This window comes from Rutidosis leptorrhynchoides, chromosome 4 (genome assembly GCF_046630445.1).
Source record: "Rutidosis leptorrhynchoides isolate AG116_Rl617_1_P2 chromosome 4, CSIRO_AGI_Rlap_v1, whole genome shotgun sequence".
NCBI lineage: Eukaryota > Viridiplantae > Streptophyta > Magnoliopsida > Asterales > Asteraceae > Rutidosis > Rutidosis leptorrhynchoides.
Window position 1 is genome coordinate 408773029 of NC_092336.1, and position 23257 is coordinate 408796285.

Consider the following 23257-nt stretch of genomic DNA (forward strand, 5'->3'; position numbering starts at 1 on the left):
CAAACAAACCATCTCTGTGACCCTTGTCACAAACTGGTCTTAACCAACTAATCAATTAATAATAAACATATTATTAAAATAAAAGCATATTTTAACCACAAATATAAACCTAAGGGCAATTAAGTAATCTTACTTCTAACCCTGGTTTCAGTCTGTTACAACTTGGGTCTTACAACTCTCCCCCACTTAAACTCGATCACGTCCTCGTAATCTGTAGTGACCCGAACTTTTCCATGTTTATATATATTAATTGAGATTGATATTTACATGATTATATGTTTCCAACATGTTAAGCAATCAAACTTGTTAAGACATGATTAATTGAAATATGTTTCATATAGACAATTGACCACCCAAGTTGACCGGTGATTCACGAACGTTAAAACTTGTAAAAACTATATGATGACATATATATGGATATATATATAGTTAACATGATACTATGATAAGTAAACATATCATTAAGTATATTAACAATGAACTATATATGTAAAAACAAGACTACTAACTTGATGATTTTTAAACGAGACATATTTGTAACGATTATCGTTGTAAAGACATTTAATGTATATATATCATATTAAGAGATATTCATACATGATAATATCATGATAATATAATAATTTAAAATCTCATTTGATATTATAAACATTGGGTTAACAACATTTAACAAGATCGTTAACCTAAAGGTTTCAAAACAACACTTACATGTAACAACTAACGATGACTTAACGACTCAGTTAAAATGTATATACATGTAGTGTTTTAATATGTATTTATACACTTTTTAAAGACTTCAATACACTTATCAAAATACTTCTACTTAACAAAAATGCTTACAATTACATCCTCGTTCAGTTTCATCAACAATTCTACTCGTATGCACCCGTATTCGTACTCGTACAATACACAGCTTTTAGATGTATGTACTATTGGTATATGTGACGACCTGGGAATTTCCGATCAAATTTAAACTTAATCGTTATATGATTTCGACACGATACACAAAGTCTGTAATGTTGAGTCAAAATCTTTGAACTGTTTTATGAAATCATTTGACTATATATAATAAATTAGATATATTAATGAAGTATTTTTTTATTAAAGATAACTTAAAACAACTAAAAACTTGTTATTTTAAATATATAGAATATATTGATTTCGAATATAATTTTGTCAACGTTAACAAAGTATTTAATGTATACTCTGAGGTTATTTGTTCAATACATGTAATTAATATATTTATTTACAAGATATTTAAAACATAATTAAACATGTAGTAGTTGAAGTATCTAGATATATATATATATATACATATATATTATATATTAAATATATGTTACTATATATTATATAATAATACAAATTAAATCAATGAAATTAAAAAAAAAATGTCAACTAATGAACAGAATAATTAAGTTGCTATGAAAATATATATATCTATGAAATTATATGTAGGCAATGGTATATATATATATATATATATATATATATATATATATATATATATATATATATATATATATATATATAGTAATATAAATATATAAGTTATAAATATTCAATATTTGATAAAAGATATTATATAATATATATATTACCTACCTATTAAATAATTACATGAAATTAATTACAAGTTTAAAATATAGTCTTTATGACAAATATAAATTTCTTAATATCAATAATGGTAATATTTATAAATATTAAATATTAAAATTTTAATAAATTTAATGAAATGATTATCAACATAAATACTTAAAATATGAATTTTACTAAAAGAATGATTAAAATTATTATTTAGTTGTAATTTAGATATTATTAGCTAATATAATTAACACATGTATCATTTATTGATTATTAGTGATATTATTATTACTAGTATCATAATTATTATTAATATTATAATAATAATTATTATTATCATTGTTATATGTTTCATAATAAATTTTATTTAACATTATTATATTTATTAAAAGAATAATCATAATCTATAAATAAATATAATTACCTAAATAAAGGATAAATACAAATTAAAAAGAAATCCAGTTATACGTTCAGATATATAAATATACGCTGTATATTCTGTTATATATATAAAAAAAATGTTATAGGATACCAGATATATAATTACCGAACACTTTTATATTATATCAATCAGTTTTTTTTCCAACTTCCTGTTCTACTTGTGAGGATTATGTCGACATCTTCTTAATATAAAACGATTAAACGAATCACGTTTTCAGATTAAAACCATTTTTATGTTTCTTCCTCAGCATCAGTTATCAAATTTTTTTTAATTGGAACGAACAACAGAGAATAACTCTGTTCATTATTTCTTTTTTACCATAACTCAAATACAATTAAATTTTTAAAAACTATAAATGGGGTATTGCTAGGAATCATCTATCCAAACTTTCTGCAAAGTTTCATCTTTCAATTCATTATATTGAGTGAGAATTTTTGAAGTCAAAGTTTTATTGAAAAAGTCAACTGTAGTGTTCATATCAAAAATTCAAGTTTGTTTTTGAATCTTTGGAACAATTGACGATTCAGAAAGTTTGTATACGTCATTTGGAATCTATTTTGTGTTATAAGTTTTGTATAAAACGTTGTAAATTTCAAAATCAATTATCATTTTTTTTTAAAACGACGAACAGCAGAAACATATGTTTATATATATATATTTTTTTAATTTTTTTTGTTCATTTTTAAATTAATTCAGATTCAATTCAGATCGCTTCTGGTTTACTTTTAAATTCTAAAACACATTTTGAATTTATGGTTGAAGATTAAATGGGTTCTGATCGATTGAGTGTTTAGCGAAGAAGGAGGAGAGGACTGATTTTAATACGGGTTATATATTAATCGTTTCTGTTATATTTCGAATAATGGGCACAGCCCAGCTGGTTAAGCGTGTTGATGGGTAGCGAGGGTTCTCGGGTTCGAACCCGGGCGTGGTTATCTTTTTGGGAAAAACATTAAAGGTAGCTTTTATTTGTTATTACTATTATTATTACCATTTTATTTTTACTATTGTTATTATTATTATTATTATTATTGTTTATATTATTATTATTACTAGTATTAGTATTATTATTATTAATAATATTATTAAGATTATTATTGTAATATTATGATTATCGTCATTAAGGTGATTATGAACATATTAACAACATTCATGTTGCAAATTTAATAATAAAAGTGATACGTTAAAGATTATGGAAAAAGGGTCATAATTATTTGAATATAGATACGATTATGAATACGATTACGAAATTAAGTTATAGAAACTGTAGTCATAAGTTTAGAAAATTATACGAAGCTTATGATAAATCTGATATGTATTATTAGCACTGATATTATTATCATTTTACTAAAAGTATCATTTTAATTAAAATTATCAAAATTAGCATTTTTATTAAGATTACCATTTACATTAAAATAGATACTATTACTACTATTATTATTATCATTCTTGTCAACACTAGTGTTATTACAAATAGATACTTTATACTACAATATATTACAATAATATTAATATTACGTATCATTATATTGTTATTATTAAAATGATAATTACTAAATTATATATATAAAATGTATCAGATAATGCACAAATATATATTGTCATCATATATAAAACCTTATATATATTTTATAATATAAATAATGATAAATATTAACTATATAAAATGTATAAATTAAATATATTAAAATGATTTAAATAACATGAAATATAACAAGTATATTATTAATAATAAAATATATAAACTTGCTCGATTACGATTACATGTTTTAATATACATACGAATGATATAGGTTCGTGAATCCGAGGCCAACCCTGCATTGTTCAATGTCGTCATATGTATTTTTACTACAAAATACAGTATTGTGAGTTTCATTCGCCCTTTTTTACTCTTTATATTTTTAGGCTGAGAATACATGCGCAATTTTTATAAATATTTTACGAAATAAACACAAGTAATCGAAACTACATTATATGGTTGAATTATCGAAATCGAATATGCCCCTTTTTATTAAGTCTGGTAATCTAAGAATTAGGGAACAGACACCCTAATTGACGCGAACTCTAAAGATATATCTATCGGGCCCAACAAGCCCCATCCAAAGTACCGGATGCTTTAGTACTTCGAAATTTATATCATGTCCGAAGGAGGATCCCGGAATGATGGGGATATTCTTATATGCATATTGTGAATGTCGGTTACCAGGTGTTCAATCCATATGAATGATTTTTGTCTCCATGTGTGGGACGTATATTTATGAGAACTGGAAATGAAAATCTTGTGGTTTATTAAAATGATGGAAATGTTTCTTTATGCTAAACTAATGAACTCACCAACCTTTTGGTTGACACTTTAAAGCATGTTTATTCTCAGGTACGAAAGAAATCTGCCGCTGTGCATTTGCTCATCTTAGAGATATTACTTGGAGTCATTCATGACATATTTCAAAAGATGTTGCATTCGAGTCGTTGAGTTCATCAAGATTATTATTAAGTCAATTATAGTAAGATATATTACGAAATGGTATGCATGTTGTCAACTTTCGATGTAATGAAAGATTGTCTTTTCAAAAATGAATGCAATATTTGTAAAATGTACCATATAGAGGTCAAGTACCTTGCGATGTAATCAACTGTTGTGAATCGTTTATAATCGATATGGACTTCGTCCAGATGGATTAGGACGGGTCCTTTCAGTTGGTATCAGAGCGGTGGTCTTAGCGAACCATGTCTGCATTAGTGTGTCTAACTGATAATTCGTTAGGATGCATTAGTGAGTCTGGACTTCGACCGTGTCTGCATGTCAAAAGTTTTGCTTATCATTTTGTGTCAAAAATTACCTGCTTATCATTCTTTGAGAATCACTTGCCTATCATTCTTAGTCTAGACACGTTTTACTTCATTGACTGCATGAATAGTGTATAGACAAAATTCATATCTTAGCGTATCTGCTACTTCATATCTTAGCGTATCTGTTACTGTAACTTTGGCTGACAACTTCCGTAGATTCCTCCGTAACTTATGGGATTTTAGTATTATATATGCATATGTAAATTATGTATTGCAGGGTACTAATGTACATACTATAATCTACTTCTCATCGAAAATCCTTCGTTTGATCGTACGAAATGAATCCCTCAACTAGCTCGAGTCCCTCAGATTCCGACTGCTATTCCGATAGTTATTCCGACAGCTATTCCGACATGGATGTTCACCTAATCTCCGAAAGTAGCGTCACCAGAATGAATTAACCAATCAAGTCATCCTCAATTCATCCGATGGGTTCGTAGTCGATTTAATCAATGGAGACGCGAAGAAAATGATCTTTTCCATCAACCAAATTCACCTCTTGACGAATAACCCGTAGCACTTATCGGTGAATCAATCCGAAACACCATCTTCTCCCTCATTTCCAGAGTAGCTCGACATGATTATATTCTATCCACAATTTGAAACCTTATTCATCTGCTCGTTCCGACCGACAATTATCCCGAAATAATACAAGAAGTCAACGAACTTCGCGATCGAGTAATCAATTTGGAGAATATGGTGCAAAATGTACCAGCTTCAGCAACATCACCGACACCAACAGTACCATCAGTAACAGCACCAGTACCATCAACAATCCATGCCTCAACATCTCATTCTGTACCTCGAGTATAATCATCGTTCTACGTATCGTTCTACATCGATTATCTTCGTCCTTCATGGCGATTATATATAATCTCTAATGTTTTAGAGATTATGTATCATAGTTCTAATTGACTCATTAAATCCATGATTACGTCTGAAGAAAATATATATGTATATATATGTTTTCATAAAGATTGTAATTAAAATTCTTTTGTACCAACTGTTAATGGTGAAAATATTTTAACGGGTAGGTAATACCCGAGAAATATTTAGATTTCACATTAATAAGTTACACTGTACATTCTTCGAATCTGATTCAACGGTCGATTACCATCCTACCTACATATATCGATATACGAATCCGTTCACCACAGAATAACCATTTTCATTCAAATTCAATTTCATATTTGGATTTTGACTTACCAGAATCCAACAAGTGGCATAATGAAGAAATAATGGTCACAATAAAAATTGATTAGAAACAAACTAATTAACATTATGAAATTTTGTTAAGAAACCACGCTAACTGTTCCAGCTAACTGTTCCTAGCTAACTAATTACATTCTATTTATCGCATTTTATTTATCGCAATTTAATTATCGCAATTTACATTCTCGCAATTTTATTTATTGACATCTAATTTCTGTTATTTACTTTACGCACTTTATTTATCGTTATGTAATTCCTGTTATTTATTTTACGCACTTTAAATATCGGGACACGTATACAAGGTTTTGACATATCATATCGACGCATCTATATATATTATTTGGAATCACCATAGACACTCTATATGCAGTAATGATCAAGTTCTCTATACAGGGTTGAGGTTGATTCTATAATAATATATATACTTTGAGTTGTGATCGAGTCTGAGACGAATACGGGTCACGATACTTATTAATTAATTTGAATATTATATATGAATTATTGAATTGCTAACTGTGGACTATCAACTGTGGACTACCAACATTGAACAATTAAAATGAATTAAAATATTGATTATAACATATGAAACTAAACGATTCTTCAAGTTGCCACTTGATTTCATCTTAAACCTCATTTGTATCTTGACGATTACAATCTGCGTTCAAACCTTTCATGATTCTTGAAAACATCTCAATCGAGAGGATAAACCAACCGTACTTCATCTACGGGAAGAAAAGATTGATGCATATAGTCATGCACCTGAAAATACTCTGAATCTGATTAAACGTTTAATACATATCTGTGCTAGCTCCTTTGGCGTTGTTATTACCGAAGATAACCTTACAATCCCTTTCCAAAGTAGCCAATTTTGTCACAGCTTCAGCAAGTCAACTTTGACTTTTCGTTCGAAACAACCTTATCATCAACTTGATATATATGCCTACTCTTTTATTGTTACCAGGGAACCTTTTATATTCTACCATATTACCATCAGCGTTTAATCATCTAAAAACAAAAGTCTCATGAAACCACCTCGGATTGATAACCGATGATTCAGATATCATATCATAGCATTAAATGTAGAGGAAACGAAAAAAAATTGTAGATGGTCTAAACGGCCAAAAGTTTGATGATAAAGAAAGGAGTGTTAGGAACGCTCGATAAAAAAAAAAAATTTAGTATTGAAAAACAGATTGAGCTAACCATGAAGGAGACTCTGAACAAATCACAAGGACTAAACTTGTACATATAGAATCCTGATGATTCTGTATCTGATAAAATCTTTAGCGAACGCCTTTCTTCTGAATCTAAACCCTTACGGATAAATCTTCTCTATCATCCTTCGATATTAGAAATTCCAAGATATCATCGTATCTTTCATTATAAATATCCTCCATATTTCTGAACATATTTTCATAACTATTCTTATCTGAAATCATTAATCTCTTCGTGCTATCAGTGTTACATAATATAGAAACTGTTAGTTTCTATATTCTGTAAACTTTCGAGCTTAAAATATGAATGTTATTAAAGTAGTGTTGGGAACTGAAGCATGGGTTAGTATAATATAATGACACTTGATCAACGTGATTATATCACAGTAAGTCATGCTGAGTTCTAATGAGACGTGATGATTCACAGATTATAACGTCATCACGTGCCATGTTACATAACTCTTTCATTCTGCTTAACTTCTAAACCTATCAAGAAAGTATATTCTTGATAGTTCTATTCTCAGTGATTCTGGTAATTTAACAAATCAAAATCGTGCCATTTCCATTCCCTTCTTAGAACATTAACAATATTCATTCTGAAACTTATATCTGCGAATTCTGGACCATTACAAGAGATACCTAATCGCAAGAAGAAGAAACGGAGGGACAAAGCTCCGAAATAGAAATTAGAGTATAAATCGCAGCAAATAGGAAGGAGTATTAACGGTGGACGACAATGATTATAGAAAACAGAAATAGGGACATTGAAATACAAGGGGGGGTATAAAGCCGATAACAACACATAAATTACAAACCGTGTATATCAATGTTTATCGCAACATAAAGACACGGGAGAATTATAAGTACTATAACCCCAAGGGCAAAGTAGAAGTAAGCAGACTCCTCTGGTGGAAGTTGGAAATGGAGAATAATGGTCGCGATAGTAAGGATAAGGACAAGGATTAGAACTGGATTAAGTATTTTCACAATCTTTTGGATGTATGAACTAAGAAAGAAAGTATAGGAATGGTGAGAATAATGGAACGGAAGAGCTTAATTTATAATGGAAATATCAGACAGAGTAATCGAGGCAGATCACCGTATTTAATTATAGAGATTTTTATTTCCTTACTCGCCGAAGAATCAAATCTTTTAGATTTCGAAGATTTTCTTTAAATCCCTTGAATTCCGAAATTCAACCCTGACTCTGTCAAAAGTTAATATGAATCTTTACTTTCCTATTTCACTCTTTGGTGATAGCTTCATTCGTACTCTTCGAATAATCGAATTATTTTTATCCATATTACTCAATAGTGATAAAACTCAATTTATCAACTCATATTCGTCATGAAAACATTTTCATTGTTAGCCATGACCACCTCACTCAAATTTCGGGACGAAATTTCTTTAACGGGTAGGTAGTGTGACGATCTGGGAATTTACGATCAAATTTAAACTTAATCGTTATATGATTTCGACACGATACACAAAGTCTGTAATGTTGAGTCTCAAAATCTTTGAACTGTTTTATGAAATCATTTGACTATGACTATTACCGACGATTCACGAACCTTTGAATTAAAAAACAAATGTATATATATAAATGATTATATATGTAAATAACTATATATAATAAATTAGATATATTAATGAAGTATTTTTTTATTAAAGATAACTTAAAACAACTAAAAACTTGTTATTTTAAATATATAGAATATATTGATTTCGAATATAATTTTGTCAACGTTAACAAAGTATTTAATGTATACTCTGAGGTTATTTGTTCAATACATGTAATTAATATATTTATTTACAAGATATTTAAAACATAATTAAACATGTAGTAGTTGAAGTATCTAGATATATATATATATACATATATATTATATATTAAATATATGTTACTATATATTATATAATAATACAAATTAAATCAATGAAATTAAAAAAAAATGTCAACTAATGAACAGAATAATTAAGTTGCTATGAAAATATATATATCTATGAAATTATATGTAGGCAATGGTATATATATATATATATATATATATATATATATATATATATATATATATATATATATATATATATATATATATATATATATATATATATATATATATATATATATATATATATATATATATATATATATATAGTAATATAAATATATAAGTTATAAATATTCAATATTTGATAAAAGATATTATATAATATATATATTACCTACCTATTAAATAATTACATGAAATTAATTACAAGTTTAAAATATAGTCTTTATGACAAATATAAATTTCTTAATATCAATAATGGTAATATTTATAAATATTAAATATTAAAATTTTAATAAATTTAATGAAATGATTATCAACATAAATACTTAAAATATGAATTTTACTAAAAGAATGATTAAAATTATTATTTAGTTGTAATTTAGATATTATTAGCTAATATAATTAATACATGTATCATTTATTGATTATTAGTGATATTATTATTACTAGTATCATAATTATTATTAATATTATAATAATTATTATTATTATCATTGTTATATGTTTCATAATAAATTTTATTTAACATTATTATATTTATTAAAAGAATAATCATAATCTATAAATAAATATAATTACCTAAATAAAGGATAAATACAAATTAAAAAGAAATCCAGTTATGCGTTCAGATATATAAATATACGCTGTATATTCTGTTATATATATAAAAAAAATGTTATAGGATACCAGATATATAATTACCGAACACTTTTATATTATATCAATCAGTTTTTTTTCCAACTTCCTGTTCTACTTGTGAGGATTATGTCGACATCTTCTTAATATAAAACGATTAAACGAATCACGTTTTCAGATTAAAACCATTTTTATGTTTCTTCCTCAGCATCAGTTATCAAATTTTTTTTTAATTGGAACGAACAACAGAGAATAACTCTGTTCGTTATTTCTTTTTTACCATAAATCAAATACAATTAAATTTTTAAAAACTATAAATGGGGTATTGCTAGGAATCATCTATCCAAACTTTCTGCAAAGTTTCATCTTTCAATTCATTATATTGAGTGAGAATTTTTGAAGTCAAAGTTTTATTGAAAAAGTCAACTGTAGTGTTCATATCAAAAATTCAAGTTTGTTTTTGAATCTTTGGAACAATTGACGATTCAGAAAGTTTGTATACGTCATTTGGAATCTATTTTGTGTTATAAGTTTTGTATAAAACGTTGTAAATTTCAAAATCAATTATCATTTTTTTTTAAAACGACGAACAGCAGAAACATATGTTTATATATATATTTTTTTAATTTTTTTGTTCGTTTTTAAATTAATTCAGATTCAATTCAGATCACTTCTGGTTTACTTTTAAATTCTAAAACACATTTTGAATTTATGGTTGAAGATTAAATGGGTTCTGATCGATTGAGTGTTTAGCGAAGAAGGAGGAGAGGACTGATTTTAATACGGGTTATATATTAATCGTTTCTATTATATTTCGAATAATGGGCACAGCCCAGCTGGTTAAGCGTGTTGATAGGTAGCGAGGGTTCTCGGGTTCGAACCCGGGCGTGGTTATCTTTTTGGGAAAAACATTAAAGGTAGCTTTTATTTGTTATTACTATTATTATTACCATTTTATTTTTACTATTGTTATTATTATTATTATTATTATTATTATTGTTTATATTATTATTATTACTAGTATTAGTATTATTATTATTAATAATATTATTAAGATTATTATTGTAATATTATGATTATCGTCATTAAGGTGATTATGAACATATTAACAACATTCATGTTGCAAATTTAATAATAAAAGTGATACGTTAAAGATTATGGAAAAAGGGTCATAATTATTTGAATATAGATACGATTATGAATACGATTACGAAATTAAGTTATAGAAACTGTAGTCATAAGTTTAGAAAATTATACGAAGCTTATGATAAATCTGATATGTATTATTAGTACTGATATTATTATCATTTTACTAAAAGTATCATTTTAATTAAAATTATCAAAATTAGCATTTTTATTAAGATTACCATTTACATTAAAATAGATACTATTACTACTATTATTATTATCATTCTTGTCAACACTAGTGTTATTACAAATAGATACTTTATACTACAATATATTACAATAATATTAATATTACGTATCATTATATTGTTATTATTAAAATGATAATTACTAAATTATATATATAAAATGTATCAGATAATGCACAAATATATATTGTCATCATATATAAAACCTTATATATATTTTATAATATAAATAATGATAAATATTAACTATATAAAATGTATAAATTAAATATATTAAAATGATTTAAATAACATGAAATATAACAAGTATATTATTAATAATAAAATATATAAACTTGCTCGATTACGATTACATGTTTTAATATACATACGAATGATATAGGTTCGTGAATCCGAGGCCAACCCTGCATTGTTCAATGTCGTCATATGTATTTTTACTACAAAATACAGTATTGTGAGTTTCATTCGCCCTTTTTTACTCTTTATATTTTTGGGCTGAGAATACATGCGCAATTTTTATAAATGTTTTACGAAATAAACACAAGTAATCGAAACTACATTATATGGTTGAATTATCGAAATCAAATATGCCCCTTTTTATTAAGTCTGGTAATCTAAGAATTAGGGAACAGACACCCTAATTGACGCGAACTCTAAAGATAGATCTATCGGGCCCAACAAGCCCCTTCCAAAGTACCGGATGCTTTAGTACTTCAAAATTTATATCATGTCCGAAGGAGGATCCCGGAATGATGGGGATATTCTTATATGCATATTGTGAATGTCGGTTACCAGGTGTTCAATCCATATGAATGATTTTTGTCTCCATGTGTGGGACGTATATTTATGAGAACTGTAAATGAAAATCTTGTGGTTTATTAAAATGATGGAAATGTTTCTTTATGCTAAACTAATGAACTCACCAACCTTTTGGTTGACACTTTAAAGCATGTTTATTCTCAGGTACGAAAGAAATCTTCCGCTGTGCATTTGCTCATCTTAGAGATATTACTTGGAGTCATTCATGACATATTTCAAAAGACGTTGCATTCGAGTCGTTGAGTTCATCAAGATTATTATTAAGTCAATTATAGTAAGATATATTACGAAATGGTATGCATGTTGTCAACTTTCGATGTAATGAAAGATTGTATTTTCAAAAACGAATGCAATATTTGTAAAATGTGCCATATAGAGGTCAAGTACCTCACGATGTAATCAACTGTTGTGAATCGTTTATAATCGATATGGACTTCGTCCAGATGGATTAGGACGGGTCCTTTCAGTATATACACTCCAATGATCAGCTCTTAGCAGCCCATGTGAGTCACCTAACACATGTGGGAACCATCATTTGGCGACTAGCATGAAATATCTCATAAAATTACAAAAATATGAGTAATCATTCATGACTTATTTACATGAAAACAAAATTACATATCCTTTATTTCTAATCCATACACCAACGACCAAAAACACCTACAAACACTTTCATTCTTCAATTTTCTTCATCTAATTGATCTCTCTCAAGTTCTATCTTCAAGTTCTAAGTGTTCTTCATATATTCTACAAGTTCTAGTTACATAAAATCAAGAATACTTTCAAGTTTGCTAGCTCACTTCCAATCTTGTAAGGTGATCATCTAACCTCAAGAAATCTTTGTTTCTTACAGTAGGTTATCATTCTAATACAAGGTAATAATCATATTCAAACTTTGGTTCAATTTCTATAACTATAACAATCTTATTTCAAGTGATGATCTTACTTGAACTTGTTTTCGTGTCATGATTCTGCTTCAAGAACTTCGAGCCATCCAAGGATCCGTTGAAGCTAGATCCATTTTTCTCTTTTCCAGTAGGTTTATCCAAGGAACTTAAGGTAGTAATGATGTTCATAACATCATTCGATTCATACATATAAAGCTATCTTATTCGAAGGTTTAAACTTGTAATCACTAGAACATAGTTTAGTTAATTATAAACTTGTTCGCAAACAAAAGTTAATCCTTCTAACTTGACTTTTAAAATCAACTAAACACATGTTCTATATCTATATGATATGCTAACTTAATGATTTAAAACCTGGAGACACGAAAAATACCGTAAAATCGGATTTACGCCGTCGTAGTAACACCGCGGGCTGTTTTGGGTTAGTTAATTAAAAACTATGATAAACTTTGATTTAAAAGTTGTTATTCTGAGAAAATGATTTTTATTATGAACATGAAACTATATCCAAAAATTATGATTAAACTCAAAGTGGAAGTATATTTTCTAAAATGGTCATCTAGACGTCGTTCTTTCGACTGAAATGACTACCTTTACAAAAACGACTTGTAACTTTTTTTCCGACAATAAACCTATACTTTTTCTGTTTGGATTCATAAAATAGAGTTCAATATGAAACCATAGCAATTTGATTCACTCAAAACGGATTTAAAATGAAGAAGTTATGGGTAAAACAAGATTGGATAATTTTTCTCATTTTAGCTACGTGAAAATTGGTAACAAATCTATTCCAACCATAACTTAATCAACTTGTATTGTATATTATGTAATCTTGAGATACCATAGACACGTATACAATGTTTCGACCTATCATGTCGACACATCTATATATATTTCGGAACAACCATAGACACTCTATATGTGAATGTTGGAGTTAGCTATACAGGGTTGAGGTTGATTCCAAAATATATATAGTTTGAGTTGTGATCAATACTGAGATACGTATACACTGGGTCGTGGATTGATTCAAGATAATATTTATCGATTTATTTCTGTACATCTAACTGTGGACAACTAGTTGTAGGTTACTAACGAGGACAGCTGACTTAATAAACTTAAAACATCAAAATATATTAAAAGTGTTGTAAATATATTTTGAACATACTTTGATATATATGTATATATTATTATAGGTTCGTGAATCAACCAGTGGCCAAGTCTTACTTCCCGACGAAGTAAAAATCTGTGAAAGTGAGTTATAGTCCCACTTTTAAAATCTAATATTTTTGGGATGAGAATACATGCAGGTTTTATAAATGATTTACAAAATAGACACAAGTATGTGAAACTACATTCTATGGTTGAATTATCGAAATCGAATATGCCCCTTTTTATTAAGTCTGGTAATCTAAGAATTAGGGAACAGACACCCTAATTGATGCGAATCCTAAAGATAGATCTATTGGGCCTAACAAACCCCATCCAAAGTACCGGATGCTTTAGTACTTCGAAATTTATATCATATCCGAAGGGTGTCCCGGAATGATGGGGATATTCTTATATATGCATCTTGTTAATGTCGGTTACCAGGTGTTCACCATATGAATGATTTTTATCTCTATGTATGGGATGTGTATTGAAATATGAAATCTTGTGGTCTATTATTATGATTTGATATATATAGGTTAAACCTATAACTCACCAACATTTTTGTTGACGTTTTAAGCATGTTTATTCTCAGGTGATTATTAAGAGCTTCCGCTGTCGCATACTTAAATAAGGACGAGATTTGGAGTCCATGCTTGTATGATATTGTGTAAAAACTGCATTCAAGAAACTTATTTTGTTGTAACATATTTGTATTGTAAACCATTATGTAATGGTCGTGTGTAAACGGGATATTTTAGATTATCATTATTTGATAATCTACGTAAAGCTTTTTAAACCTTTATTGATGAAATAAAGGTTATGGTTTGTTTTAAAATGAATGCAGTCTTTGAAAAACGTCTCATATAGAGGTCAAAACTTCGCAACGAAATCAATTAATATGGAACGTTTTTAATCAATAAGAACGGGACATTTCATGATCTTCGTCACTTAACCCATCTGGACCTACATCCTATGGTCCTTCGACGTACTTTCGAACTCGAAGTCTACGAAATTTCCCGCAACGCGAAGATCTTACACCGTACTTAAGCGACCCTTCCGATGAATCACCCCCTTTCAACTTAAATCTCCATCTGCGATTTACCAAATCCACGAATCCGAGCACTAGAAACTTGCTCAATCACTCACATCGGGAAGAACTCAACCAATCTCGTACCGAGATATCACCCCTTTGGTGTACCCTTCACAAGTACAATGCCAAGAGTAACCACGTCCCACAATAAGGTCAACATCCAAAACGACGAAGACCGAGTAAAAGTAAATCCTTACGGATAACACTTACCACTTAACATCCCTTCAAATTCTCTCGGCTATAACTCGCAACAAGCTACATCCTTAACTAAAATCACCCAACGCGATCTACTAGGTCCACTACGCCGTGAGCCAAGTCTTGCATTAATCCAAATCGAGAAGGATTTATGTCGCGTCAAACCTCCGGACTTCAACGACTCGTAAACCATCCAATCAAGAATGTTCTATGAATCAAGAACTAACTTCCTCTGTCTCCACCACCAGGTCATTTCTTCGACGAAGAAATTTTGGTATCGCCAAATAATCACCCTAAGAACACAAACTTTCCCATCAATCGATCCGCACACGACCACCAGTCTCTGGATTAATCCAGGACAACGATAATACACCACGAGTTAGATGAAACATCAACACTCGACACAGGGTTTCTCCCCTAAACCCAACAACACATCCATACAATACGGCTTCCTAGCACTAGCATGGAAACTATTTGTGTACTAGAATCCTGTCAATAATGAATTATCATCCCAACAATTTGCAATTCGTCACGCGACCTTCAAAAGTATTCACCAATGTCAGGTGAATCCTCCAACCTAGACCGTCTGTTAAGGATGGTTTTGACATTTCAATGTGGCTAACGGGTCGCATCACTAGGGAATGCACCCTCACAAACAAACAAAACCCGCGTGTCTCTATGTGAGACAATCGGAAATAGAACTCCCAGCCTCACAATCATCCATAAAGTGGAATAATCCACTGACAATATCCACAATCACGTTACCCGAAAGGGAAAATACAGTATCCATACCGAAATCGAACTCGTACCCACTCAACAGCACTATCTGGGTTTCGCACCAACCCAATTTTACATCACGAGAGCACCCGCAACGACAGTTACATTCTCTCACGTTCGTGATCTCAAACTTTACACTTGGTCTCATACCGCACTTGGTACTGCACGACCACCTTATACAAGAAGACTTACGCTTCACTTGATCTAACACCACCGGAGATTCCTTGGGTGGCAGTAAAAACTCCCCCACTTAGGATTTATCTCTCCATTCTCACCGCCAAGATGATAACATCCCGCGGAATTGTAATTCCACGTCACACCTGACCATTCTCACCGTTGGTCATAAACATCAAATCACCGCAAAATTCACTTTAGGCTCTTAGAGCCGACATGTACAATCACTTGAGACGTCGTACATGCAACGACGTCACACCTTCATACCACAAATCACAATTAATAGTTCTTCATCGTTCGCAAATCGAACTCCACCAAAGTCCCACATACGCCTCTATGACTAGGCATATGCCACTCCGCTTAATCAGTCGTGCATCACAGTCGAGATCACCAGACCTTCTATGCAACGAACCATTATCAACAATTGCTCACTCTCATGGGGAAGAGTGACCAATCCGACACAATAATTGCATCGACCGCAATATCAATGCTTCATCATAACCTTCGACCTAATCAACCATTAAGTCCATCACCAGCTCACAGGTCATCCTCACTCGTCCATCACATAAGAGCAACAAGATTCGCTCATCTGCCACTTCATAAGAAGTATTTACTGCAATGCTCCTAAACTTCGACTTTCGTAACCGTCGAATTACTATCACCCGTTGATCACTATTTAAAATCTTCGATGCTTCAAAAGGGTATCTCACAGGCACCCTAAGCACAAAGTGATCACACCATCACCGGAGTTGAACATTAAATTAGCAGGTATGAGAGGGCACCTGACGTCGTGTCATGCAGACTCCCACCACAATCAACCGAATTTTAGAAACTCGATCTTTAGGTTCCATACACTCGATGTCGCCTATCTCTCTATAATAATGACCCGAAGTCATATCCACCCGACAAACCTTACGGTTTATCGTCTTATCGAAATTTCCTAGCGATCACATGCTACCCGCAATTTCCGCAAGGCCAAACGATATAGCCCCACGAAACCTTTCATCTAACGCTAAAGAGATGCTTGGAAACACCAAGTCTTACACTCTTCCGCACATCTCGATAAAAACCACTACTACAAGGGATATTCCATTAGGAATGTTACCTTATAAGCCACAACACACTAACACAAACAACATTATACAGGTCTCACTCCCATGAGTTTAACGACCCGAAGACTCCTCGATCTCGCCAATTCCAAGGCGACTCACAACAAGAATCCTAACACAATTCTCTAACCACACACTCTATCGAGTGTAACTCAAAACTACAATCATTAGACTTATTGCATTCCATTACGAAATTCAAGTCTTCACCACACACACGCACACGTAAATCGGTCATCCTAGTTACGATGGGTAACAAAAACCAATAACAATCTCAACAGTGCACCCACTACTTAGGGTGACTAAGCACGCACCAAACTCGTGAGTTGGCTCGCTCACTTAACTAATCGAATCCATCGTACACTTCCCGACTCCTAAAGAACTCGATGTGACAACAAGCACATCACTCGAGACCACTATATTCTAGGAACCAATAAAAGATTCCTAATTCGTCCCGTTCTACCCTAACCATGCCACGTTTCCTCCGTTCGGTACTTGTCATGTCATGCTTGGTGTCAAGATACACTTTCGTAATAATGGTGATCGGTCATTATTACAAATGCGTACCTTACCATTTTCACATGGTCACACAAAGTACTTTACCCGGTCTGACGTAACATTCACACAAAATAACACGTGATAACTCCTAGTACCCGAATGACCCAAGTCCTTACCGTGAACTTGATCATTCAAACCGCCAAACATGTGAATCTCTCCAATAGATTCGTCCCTAGGACACCGCACCAAAATGTACATGTATATATACACCAATATACAATAATATTAAATGTACACAAGTACACCACAACAACAAGTCAACCTACAACCTAGGTGACTATCACTAAGACAACGTCCAAGTTCGCCTACTTACATTAGGCACTAGCGATCTAAGGCACTAGTTTACACATGAAATAGGGCCCCATAAAATTCCACATTGGACAAGCACAAGTCCTAGTTAGTCACCTACTCTAAGGCACTAACAAATCTCAATCCGACCCGTAAACCTACAAGTCCCGCACTTAACGCACCACTATCAATAAGTCTAAGACTAGGCACCTATTCCAAGGTCACCTAATTCCCTTAGACCATGCTCTGATACCACTTGTAACAACCCAACCCGTTATCCAACCGACAACGCTTAAATTTTTTTTTTTTATCAAATCTAACCAGTTCAGCATTCGGCGCGGCGCGCCCCACTGTGGCGCGGCGCTCCAAAGTGGTCTGTCCACTCTTTCCTTTTTTGACAAAAAGATCGTCCACTACCGGGCACTTTTAGACGAAACGGTTTTCACAACATGATAAAGTAAGTAAAACTAACACGTTTTCATAATAAAACAAGTTTTACAACACCGGGCCCGCATCAACCCAATTTACAACAAATGACCATTTCGACCCATTTTAGTTTAATACAAAACTTAGACCGAGCATGGCGATTGGGGATACGCTACCCAATCCTAATCAATCCAAAGCACGTCCTCTAAAGCAACCTACACAATCCAATGGTTCTCACGATTACCCGAACCATCACCTCCACGCGAATCTATAAAAATGTAAACAACGAGAGGGTAAGCTATGAAAGCTTAGTGAATGCAATAATTATACACATACATATATAATATACCTACTTGCAAACACTTACTCACATACCGCATACATGCTAGCAACACAAATAGCTTATCATCACAAATACAAAGCTATAAACCTCCAATACCACAAGCTAGCACAACAATAGCATATATATAACCCGAACAATATAATATGCTACACTACAACATAATAACCATGGTTAAACAATAACACGAGGGAATGGTACTTCGAATTTCCCACCGGTGTTCATAACAACCGTTAGTGTACAACGAAATATATCACTAACCCCTAGGCTATTCGGACAACGCAATATCCGCTCGAAGCAATCATTAGTGTACAACGAAATATATCACTAACTCTTGGTCGGTTTGGACAACGAAATGTCCATCGTTAGTGTACAACGAAATATATCACTAACTCCCGGGCAAATTGGACAACGAAATATCCATCGTTAGTGTACAACAAAATATATCACTAACTCTTGGTGGTATAGACACGTATACCCGGCCCCATCCCCCGACCTACAAATAGATACATTATATACACACATGTATAATCATTCCACTCACCTCGTGAACTCGAGCATTACAAACTATGCGCGAAATCCCCATCACACGTGATCGAGCAAGATTTTACCTATAATACGCATATAGGTATACACATAATCAACATACAACCTCATTTGGACTCTCGACCCGCCCGAATGAACAACAAGTGAAAAATATACCCTTTTGCACTTTTAACGCTACCCGAAGGTCCAAAACTAACGAGACTAGTTCCCGCGTTCTCGAAATACCCAATTTTGTCAACTTTAACCTTTAAATGCATACTAGCTCGTATTTTACACAAAACCCATTCCATGGTTGACCAAGTTTAACTTTATTGCTAAAACACCAAATTTTAACCTAAAATCACTTCTCGCGAGTAATTACATCAAAAGCATCATTTAACACTTAACAAAAGCGTTTAACATCCAATTAATCCAAATTAGTGTCATCCTCAATTTTAACCCAATTCAAATTGCTCATTTTGACCAAAGTCATAAAACGCCGCAAAATCACCAATGACTAGTGATTATATTTCCAAGACAACCACTAACACTTAAATCAAGTATTTACCTACTTGATTTACCAAAACTTGACTTAAAACTTAATTTGACACCGAATCAAGCTTACTTGTCCCGAAATACCCATTTGACCGGTTTTGACTTAAATTAGGGTTTACACCCAAAAACTAAGTCAACACAAGTGTTCTAATGTTTAACCAACACACGCAAGACCCAAACTCATAATTTCATCACTCGAAACCCTAAGTCACCCATTTAGGCTTACTTACTTGAATCTTAACCAAAACTCCCAAATTTCACAATAAAATGGGTTTATAATTCTAACTAACACAAACCCTAACTCAAACAAGAAATCAAACACTACAATTCGGATTAGGGTTTATCTCAAGCACCAAAACGAGCTCTAGTAGCTAGAAATACCAAGGAGAACCAAAACCCGCTTCCAATTTGGGCGAAAATCACCATATTCATCATCCATTCAAGCTTCCTCTCTCTAGAACTCACTGTCACTCTCAAGATAAGATGGGAGTGTTGTGTGGATGTCAAAATGATCCAAAAGTGGATCTAAAACTGATATTAAAGCCACAAATCCGTCCATAAGTGAAAGAACCAAAGTACCCCTCATTTACCCTTTAAAAAAGGCTGAAAATTGCATCAGACGGGATCGGAGCGCCGCACCGCTCCAACCTTCAGGTCAGTTTTCAGCAACTTGTTTTGGCCATAACTTTTTGACCGTAGCTCCGTTTTTGATGAATCAAATATCGTTGGAAACGTAATAAGATTTTATTTCCAATGTTAAGGCTTTGAAACATCAACATAAACTTTATTTGGGGTTGAAAAGATACGTACACACCTTGTCACTTCAGACAACGTCCAGTTTCCTTTGACGTTCGAGCAAGCAACACGTACGTGCTTCGTACACTTCATACATGCATCGTACACCATAAATACATTATGTACAATAAATACTTGGGTTTTACACCCTATGTTTGATATAGGTGGTTCTTGCTCGATTTTGTGAATGGTTAGTGGTATCCGTTAGGATTCACTATAGCGTAGCAGAGCGCGATGTTACGCTACTCGTTGTTCGAGGCCAAAAGGGCATTGATTGGTGAAGCATGACCTTCGGGGTCCGCTGACTTCATCATGGTTATTAATTGGGGAAGCATGACCTTCGGGGAACGCTGACTTTATCATGGGATTATTGATTGGTGAGGCATGACCTTCGGGGTCCGCTGACTTCATCATGGGCTTGGTGTTATATCGGTGAAGCATGACCATTGACGGGGTCTGCTAACTTCATCCGGTGTTGAGATTGGTGAAGCATGACCTTCGGCGTCCGCTGACTTCATCATGGAAGTGGATCGCGTGTGGATGCGGATTCACTAAGGTGCGTGTAGTTCTCGGCCAGCCTTCATGTTGATGGATGTGTAATCCATTGGTTGTTTTATACACCAATGGTGGGGTCGTGAGGAACATGTTGTATGATTAGTGATGCGATAGCCGTGTTTCGCTCACATGATGTTACGGGTGTGACGATAGTCGATTTTGTACACCTTGGGATTAGCGTTGCCATAGTCGTTTTGGGCGCAATAGATTTTAGCCGTTATATTATGGTGTTACGGTAGTTGCGTATTGGTCGTATTGCGCACTACAAGGGATGTTTAGTGTTTGGTGTTATCCGTAAGGATTCGTTTGGTTCGGTCTTCATCGTTTTGGGTTGTTGACCTTAGGTTGAGACATGGTTGATTTTATTTTAATGTACGGTTGTTACTAGCGATGTACTTGGTATGGTATGCTAGGGGTTGATATCTTGATTCGATATTTGGTTGAGTTTTCCCGATATGAGGGATTGAGCATGGTTTTCGTGCTCAGAATTGTTGATTTGATAGATCGCGGGTGACGATTTAGTTGTTAAAGGCGATTCATTGGGAAGAATTGCTTAGGAAAGTCGGTTGGGACTTATGTTGAGGACCGTTGAGTGTGGTCCGTATGGTTAAGTGGCGCAGATAGCGAGAACGCAATCATATTTAAGTGGGGGAGAGTTGTAACACCCTGTTTCTCAGTTACGCGTTATTTCGAACGTCATTCGAAATACGAGGCATGTAAGCATATTTTTGGACCCTAAATAAAGTTTGAGTTGATGATTCAAAACCTTACCATTAGAAAGGAAATCTCATTACGTTTCCAACGATATTTGGTTCATCAAAAACGGAGTTACGGTTTGAAAGTTACGACCAAAACAAGTTCAGAAAAGTGATCCAGTTGTTTTGGACGCCGTCCAACCTTTTTGGACGCCGTCCAAAAGGTCTGACGGGCCAGCAGCTGTATTTTACTTAAAATTAAAGGGGTACTTTGGTCTTTTCACTTGAGGTCGGTTTGGGATCATCAAAACTGATCTAGAACTCCATTGGAGCTCATTTTTCGCCCACACAAACACTCTCAACCATATCTAGTGAGAGAAACCCACTTTTAGTGAGAGAGAGAGAGAGAGAGCTTGATTTGGAGAAGAAGGAGTCAGATTCTCACCAAAACTCGAATTTTAAAGTTGTTCATCTCGTTCACGGCATCATTTTGGCGGTATTGGTAAGTTCTAACTCCGAGTTTCATTGTTTGATTTGAGATTCAATGTTAGGGTTTTGAGATTGTTAGTTGTAAAACCCTTTTAGTTGATGAAGAGGGTTTATGGAAACTTGCTATTTTGATATTTAGCGGGTTTTGGGTTGGTTAATGATTTAACCATGTTTAAGGCTTGTATATAGTGTGTAATCACTAGTGTTAGTGATTATGGAAGTGTTGAAACCACTTTAAGTGAATTTAGATTGACTAATTTTGAAATGGGTCAAAATTAGGGTTTAGGTGTCAATTTGGGCAAGTTTGGTGTTTAACACTTACGATTGGGTTTAATTGGCGTATTAGGACCATTCTCACTTATGTTAGTGATTATTGGTTAGTTTGAGCGCGTTTTGTACTTGGAAGTGCATTTGGGTCAAAATGGCACTAAGTGTCGAATTGGGT